Here is an 8,648-nt window from a genome sequence, read left to right on the forward strand (position 1 = left end):
TCCCGAACGGGAACTAGTTTTCCCGAGAAATCGTGGCCAGTTGCTCCTCCTCACCCGTTTACGGATTTTGGCGACCCTAAGCCAACAAGGCTTTGTGCTTTGCTCTTCCTTATAAGAGAAGTTCCTTTCTATGAATTGTGAACCCAATAACTTGTAAAGGAAGTTAGGGTTTCCACCCAAGCTAACAAGGCTCTACGCTTTGCGAGGGTTAGGAGGAGGAACATTTATAGTGCGCAGTCTTAACTCTGCTTAGCAAAGAGATTGTTTTCATGACTCGAACTCATTTGACAAACAAATGAGCCACCTTTCCTAGATAATTACATATAAATCAAGTAGAAGACTTACAATGTATGTGGAAACTGAAATCATGAAGGTATATGGAAGTGAAACTTCTTTACCAGTATCGATCATCTGCCCGATAGGGATGGTCGGACCGAGTAATCAACGGCTGCGATTGATTATGATAAGCAAGCTTGGGAAGCACATTCTTCTCCAGGTACTTCGAGAGGTACTGGTAAGCTGCTTCCACAAACCCAGTACCACAGCAACCTCTTTTTGTTTCCAAAAAACCTTTATAAGAAAGAAAATAAATAAATTTAATATCGATGTTAGCCGCATAGTCACATTGGCCAGAGCATACATTCTAATTTACCGGAAATGTGATTCAAACTTGGGTGCGTGCGAGTGAGCACATTGCCATGACCAACTGGACTTATCCACGTCCACAATATCAATGTAATTCTAGACTAAGAATTTAGCATAAATTTTTCTTATCAAATTTTTGTGGATTGTTGATCATGTCAATCAATGGCTCATAGACATCTGCATACATAAACTTACTCCCTGGAAGCAGTGACTGGATTTGGGTAATAGTTTTGCAAGCTTTTGGTTGTATATCTGGGAATCTGAATTCTCATCATCTACACGTCTTCTCTCATTTGTATTCCCAAATTTTACAGTTACTTGTATGGGAAGGCAAGGTAAAGATGCGTACGATAGACGTTTACTTCGACCTTTGTAAAGCGGAGAGCCTTGTTGGCTTGGGGTTGCTCATTTTTGTATGGAAGGCAACCAATTGGAGGAAGCACTGCTATTACCATTTTCTGCATCCAAGGTCATACAGTTCCTACAACATATAGATGTACAAACTCGTGAAGAAAGCATTCACTCGGAATAAGCCATTCACTAAACAAACAAATCGTAGTTTGACATGTGTGCACAAAATGGTCTTTTTCGTGATTTTGATGACTTATTTACGCATACATGTCATACTAAGATTTCCAACGAGGAATGACTACGCGAAGCTTCCGCAAACTGGTGTTCTTGTGACTATATGCTTCACATGTTTAAGATTTTTCTGAAAGCTCCAAACTGAAGCCATGAAAAAATACAGAATCCATGTGAAAGGGATTGGAATTTACGTCAATAAATATATGCAGCTTATTCAGCAGAAAATCTTGGTACCTGCACTTACTACAACCAATGAACTACTAATCAACTTCTTTGCCTCCGTTTCCCCTCAAATCCCTCAACTCTCACTACATATTTCTTGGATAACTCAATCTGCTTCGAAAATGCTATGATCCCGGCTCCAGCAGCAGTTATATCCTCGTACCCGGATCCAGTAGACGCCAGTGATGAGGTGGTTATCCGAAAGGTTGGGGTCTAGAAAAGTAGGAACAGCTTGGTTTATGATTAAAGTGGATGCCAAAAAGTCAGGAACTAGTTTTCCACTGGAGAATCTACCTGTGGGGATTTGGCCAGGAAAGTCTTTGCCATAAGGGTAATGGTTGCCTTTGAACAATGTTTCGAGGTAATTGTTGTTGCCAGGGCGACTGTTGAATCACCAAATGTTAAAATTGCTGGGAATTTTGGTGCAGGTTTTGTGGCATTGCATGTGTTGGAATTGGAAATGTGCACTAGTAGAAGAAGAAAAGATAACGAAATATGTTGTATAAGAATGCAAAAATGCTACCGAGAGTACTTCCTACTGAAAAACTGCTCAAAGTGTGCGACTCCGTATGAGGACCTCCTTCCCTTCTGCTCACTCTCTAATCACACGGTTCTCTGGAGGAAGGGTGGGCAGCAGGTACCATGAGCCCTCTGTCACACGTCTATCTAAAAGCAAGTGTAGTTCGACGGTTCCATCGAATGCTCATATCTCTAGGCAAAAATCATGTGAGTGTGCAGTTATGCTTTGGATAAAGGAAAACATTCTGAGACTTAATTTGTTTGACTCTTAGTACAAATTTAATCTCCAAATTAACTAGGCGACGAGCATTGCCATAATATTTCATTTTACAAAATTCGTTTCATTACTCTCTCGTCAATGCGCTCATTCTATGTAAGATTTTTTTTACCAGTTACCACCAATGAAATCAAAGAATCGCATTTGAGACATTGCCACCATTCCCTACTAAATTCATTGAAACTCGGTTTTTCAGAACTTAGAACTAAAATTGTTATCCACAAGATGTGTAGCTTTAAACGGCAAGGTAGTCCCTAAAAATAAGAGGGTTGGCTGAGGCCTGACCTTTTTGCTTACCTAATTCAACTCAAATGTTGGGTTGGACTTATGGAACAAGTCACCTCACGAACTTGAGCTCTATTGGGTTAGAATTGTGTGACTCTTAAAATCAACTCTGTCAAAGATCAAGAAGAATATAAATAGTTCTGAAATTTTAATAGTTATCGAATAAATAAATAAACCATGTAATTCATTTAAACATTAAAATTTTGATAATGTTAACAGTATGATTAAGCGGTTTTCGATTTAGTTGATTTTTTGTATAATTGATCTTTAAAATGTGAATTAAAATGTAAACGATTTTCACCGTCAACATTGTAAAGTGTAATTGAGAGTCAAAAAGATAGAACGAGAAAGTCCTTTTGAAAAAGGTTGGTATTCAGGAGCATCTCATATGAGGGGCTTATTTTGTTTTCTTGTAGCAAAGTAGTTGAACTAATTAAGGTGTAGTGGTATGCAATATTAGGCTTATTATTACTAATACCACTTTTTTTTAGAATTGTTATTAGTACTCTAAAAATTTCATTGGCACTCCTCACAAATGTATTTTTCTTTATAATTATTGAAAGTTTGGAGTGCCAAATAAGATTTCTAGAGTGCTAATAATAATTTTTTTTTCTCAAAAAAGAGATAGGCTAGGAGCCAACGTTATAGGAATCCACATTTAGATGTTACTGTCACGTATCGTTACTAATTTATATTTCATTAGGAATGTATGATAATACTATTTTTGTAACATTGTATAACGATGTGACGGTTGCACCAAATTTATCATGTTGAAAAAACGTCTGAAGCCCCTCAGACCCCAATTATAGCAAAAGTTAACCCTCACCATAAGTGCGGCGATAAGTGTACTACTAACAGACAATTAAGGTTTCTGAGGGGGGAAAAAAAGTCTTATAGAAACTGGAAAATGTTCACCTGCCCATTTCCAAGTTTCATTTTTAATCTTCGTATAGCATTTGCTCTCAATCCTTGAAGATCTTGTATATGGGAATTGCTGCCGGGCACCATATTATTGCAGGTCAGTTCGCATCTCTGCTACTTAATTTTATGCTCAATAGTCAATATGTGAATCGTATATGTGCTGTCCGGAAACATGAAGCATAGCTTACAACATATTTTAAAACTGGTAGTTGCAGTGACATGTTTCAATTCAAACTCAATAAAATTTCAGCATACATGCATCACGATACCGTGCAAATACACACACACACACACACACATTATTTCACATGCACGGGATGAGATCAGTATATATACTCAACTACTGCGGATTCATTAGGGATAGGTTTTATAATGATTTAATCTGCTGACAAAATCTTCAGTATCTAAAAAGTATACTTCATGAGCAGTATGCATTGCTGATCTTGATGAAGTAAACAACTTCCTGTGGAGAAATTTGAACTAACAGATATTCGCTGGATCAAAAAGTTTTGGTTGGTTCATACAAAAAACAGAAGTTCTGGTTGGTGAGACAAAATCTCAAGGTGTATGCCTAAAAGATCGAGCAGCTTTTTCTAATGAGATGGAAAAGGACATCAGCTTATAGAGCACATCACTTTGGAAATTGGACTATGTAAGGATCTTTTTTATTTACAAAATAATGTCCTTTTAGGATTTAGGATAAGCTTGAGTTTAGGGTTTATGTTAAAAGCATGAACAACGATATATATACAAGTCTAAATAGTGTGGAATAAGCCATTTAAAGTTAAACCACTTTGTCATTATAAAAAATTTCGGCTCTATAGAATCTCTTAGCGTTAATGTAATATGAATGTACGCAAATCAACAATCAGAAATTATTCGGCTGCAACCGTAGCACAATTCAACTATTATTTATCAAAGTCATTGCACACTTATGACCCCGATAAAAGAAAAGGCCAAAAAAGACACATTTTGGTGTCAGTTGGTCATATGGTGTTTCTTAAGGTCTCCGTGGGTCTTCCATTACCACTTTCTCTAAGGCAGTCCCTTATTAACTCCTGTACAGCCTTGGCTTTAACTTATGGATTGGCCTTTGCATTTAGAGGTTGCATCTTGTTTTAACTTTTGTTTTTTTATGTTTTGGGTTGATATATCTTGCCTAACTTTCATGTCCATATCAACTGCAATGTCTGCAATCTCTCTCATCTATTATGTTTTCGTAGTGCTTAATTAGAGCTGTGTTTGGTGTGCTTTACTGTTACACTATCACAAACTAGCGACCCTTCATGTCCATGGCTTCCATTTCTTCCTGGCCCTCTCTGAGCTCTCTCCAATAATATCATGTAGTTCGATTGGAACAGTGCATCATATGGCATTTTGTACACTATTTGACAAAGTGGTTTAATGAGAAGTGGACAGGTCCTTGAGTTTTTGAGTGCTGTAGTTTGAGAGGTGCATGTTAAGAGATATTTGAAACTAAAATCAAACTAAAAATTTAAACGTCACACTGACTAGCTAGTTGTTTAGTAGTACTTCTTTTTCAATATTAGAAGAGGTCTTTGATATATTTGAATTTTTTCTCTATCAATTAAAAACCCTAACCAAACCCCGCCGTATCTAAAAGTTAGCCTTTTCTTTTCTTTTCCCATCTTCTATTTAGGGTTACTAATTCTCTATGAGAACTCAAAATACAAATTGTTGAAATTAAACCTCAAGTTCCTGCTACGAGCCTCAGACCACAAATGTCGATGGGTCCTTAAGAAATATAAGCCATGCATGATGAAGATCTTACAATCCTTCATGATTTAGACAATTCCAATAATCGAGCATTTACCTAATTTTCCTTAGAAACCATGCACATGACTTGACATGACATGACATATATGCACCAAAAGCTATTCACGTAAGTTAATTTCCTAGATAGTGTGACACATTTTATTTGTGTGAAAATATAAACATTGACTAAAATTCAAACAAAAGCTTGTATTATCAAGGATTCATATGTACATATTCAGCTATCAAATGTACAAAACTAGGTTTTAAACTTTAATTGAACAGCCAGACACTAGCAATTGATCGATTAGGTTTGACAATTAGATAAAATGTACGCACTTAATTTACATATAGGAAAATACAGAAATTAGGGTGTGTAATAGTGGCAAAAAGAACAAACAAGAAAAAAAAATCAGCTAGTTCCATCCTTGTACAAGAATGTCCCGTAAGATATTATTTCCTAGTTATTCGTATTGTAAACATAAGTACACCAACTTTATACGTAAATATGTGTGCCGCTCTCTATGTATATTAGAGTATAAAAATTCATTTAGGTTATACTTTCGGTTACCAAAATTATGAATCTTGGCCTTTGCAATACGTTGTATATAAAATCCAAAATATTTCAATAAGATTAATCTTAATTAATCCATGAACAGCAATAAAAGGAACTGAAGAATCACTTTTTAGATTCTTGGCACTTCTGATTGGTCGATCAAGACTTGGATGCACTGAACTGAACTTGAATTCTGCCCATCCCTAAGATTTTTATGTGCATCAAATATTGTAGCTTTTGAGCAACAATCCCACAACAATGCCAGCTATCAAATGCGTACCTAGAGATAATAACCACTAATTAACTAAAATTATATTAATGAAGCATTAGTTATATAAGTTTTTGGATATGTCTTGGAGGTGGTGGGAGCAAGTGCAAAGGAGAAAATTTTCAGTGTGTCTTGGAACACGGCTTGGTACACTAAGTGTTAAAATATAATTGGTTAATTTTTTTTCTTAAGTTTTCAAAAAATTATATTATTACATTTGATATATACCGAGTTGTGTTTCTGGCACACTGAATAATCTCTCAGTACAAAGAGAAGTTTAGGGTAGTGAAGTACTACGGTATCTGTTAGGAGCAGAGGCTTCAATGATACTCCAAAACTAATGATGATCATTTAGCAACTATGCATTAAGTCGTGTTCTTGACACATTGAATAATTTCTCGGTACATAGAGAAGTTTAGGGTAGTAATTAAAGTACTACGGTATCTGTTAGGAGCAGAGGCTTCAATCATACTCCAAAACCAATGACGATCATTTAGCAACTATGCATTAATATATCAAACGATTATTAACCCTTGAATTATATATAAAACAAGTCTTTGATTAAATAAATTGGACTTCCACGTTGGCTTCAGTGTAAGGACAGACTTGACTCACGTTGTTCAATTATTAATTTCAGTACTCTTTGTGTACATGTTGATCAAATTAGATTCAATCGGGACTGGCATTTCATGTCTCGTGCGTCCCGTATTTGCAAACCATTATTATTGTAAGTTTTGATTAAGTTAAGGTCGGTGCCTAAATAAAGACCTCAGTGCCATGAAGCTTCCTAGTCCAAGCTGTCTCAAGTGGCAGATAGAAAATGCCAATAAATAAAAAAGACACAAAATTACAAATTATCCACACGAGCAAAGACAAATACTCTAATCAGTTGTCTTGTCATACATTTGGCTAGGGTTTAAGTACCTTATTGACTAGAATATATGGTCTTGTACTTCCATATTGATCTGCAGCCACCAACAAAATATTTGGTGGATTTGAGATCGCATGCTACGGGTGAGTCCATTTTGGCAATTGAACGATAAAAAATTTGATGGATTTGGCATATAATGTAAGAGTATTTTTAATGTGAGAAATGTAAACGTCAACATGAAAGCGCATAATTTTTTAGATCAAAACTCAAACGAAAAGCTAAAATTATAAGAAAAATGGCGGAGCTGTTCATAGATCGGATGATGCCTTGGCCCTGTTCTTATTCTTCAATTGCTTTCGAACATATAGAGTATAACCATATAATTTTAAACTCGGGGCAAAGATATAAATCCTACCTCTGCCATTGAGAAGAAACAAACATAGATGATGGGAGAGCGAGTAGTAAAAATATGTGAAATATAACTATAGCTAGTAAAAATAGAAACATTTAGATGTTTTAATTACCATTATTTGAGATTTAGACACAAAAACATGTAGTTTGTTTGCATTAGTAGTTGATTTAATATTTAATTGTAACATACCATGGATTTTGCAGTGTTCAAATATATTAAATTACTGTGAGTCACTCGAGGTGGACTTGCACTAAGTGACAAAGAAAAAATTAACATTGATCTTCGATGCTATAAATATTCCAAGATTGTGTTGATTGTATGAATGTGTGTTAAGCCTCCCATCAATTATGCATTTAATCATTCTTAATTAGTCATATAAACAAATGTATAGAACCTAGTTAATTACGTTTTAGGCATCCCGCAACCCCATTGTGATAACTTAATGGGCGATTATCAACATACGAGTTTTTGTTATGGTCGGTTTCTTATATTCAATCCAAATTATCCAAAACATAAAACCCAATAAATTTGAAGGGATTGAAAGGATAGGTTGTCTTGCTTTGTTATTTCAACTTGTTCAATAATCCTCATTTGTGTAGTTTTTCTTATAAAAAAGTTGATGGATAGTGTCATGAGTGAAAATCTACCGGTAATCAAAACAAGCTGTATATGTTGCTGAGCTTGAACAAGATTTGGACCAAGCTTAATACTCTAAATTAGTATTTTGCTCAACGATGAAACAATCACTTAGATTTAAATGGATTGAACCTTTGCAGATTAGGTTGTAATTTCACTAGAGAAAATTCTCCACTAGAGCGGGAGTTATGTTCTTTTGGGTGAGCATACGCAAAAGTTAGCTAGTCCTAGTTCTGTCCCTAACCCTGGTTGTGACTAGTTTGATGTAGATTGAGTAGTCGATTGACCTATTTAAGTAAAGAGAATAAGCATAACCCTAATGCCTAGGTCATGGACTTAGCATTTAAGATGTTAGAATGGCATACATCTTATATATAAAGCTAACACAAAAGTTGAATATATAAAACTAACACAAAAGTTGAACGGTGCTTTTTGTGTCACCAAACTTCAACAACCAACACAAAAAGGTGAACAGTAAATTTGGTGTCGTCAAGCTTTAACAAAACTATTTAGACAAAAATGCTCCAAAGACAAAAAGCTTCAAAGACATCCCAAAATAATGCATCAAATAAGGCAAGAGCATTTTTGTCATTTTAACAGTGTTTTTTTTAATAATTAATTTTTTGGTACTGTCACGCCCTGACCCGCGAATAAAGACCATTCACGAGTTAGGGTGTG

At 35.4% G+C, this 8,648-nt stretch overlaps 1 pseudogene; it reads right to left on the bottom strand.

The window, feature by feature from the left end:
* Nucleotides 1–394: 394 nt before the first annotated feature.
* Nucleotides 395–2,721, bottom strand: LOC126615467 (GDSL esterase/lipase At1g58430-like; annotated as a pseudogene).
* Nucleotides 2,722–8,648: the final 5,927 nt, after the last annotated feature.

This window comes from Malus sylvestris, chromosome 3, assembly GCF_916048215.2.
Source record: "Malus sylvestris chromosome 3, drMalSylv7.2, whole genome shotgun sequence".
NCBI classification, from domain to species: Eukaryota; Viridiplantae; Streptophyta; class Magnoliopsida; order Rosales; family Rosaceae; genus Malus; species Malus sylvestris.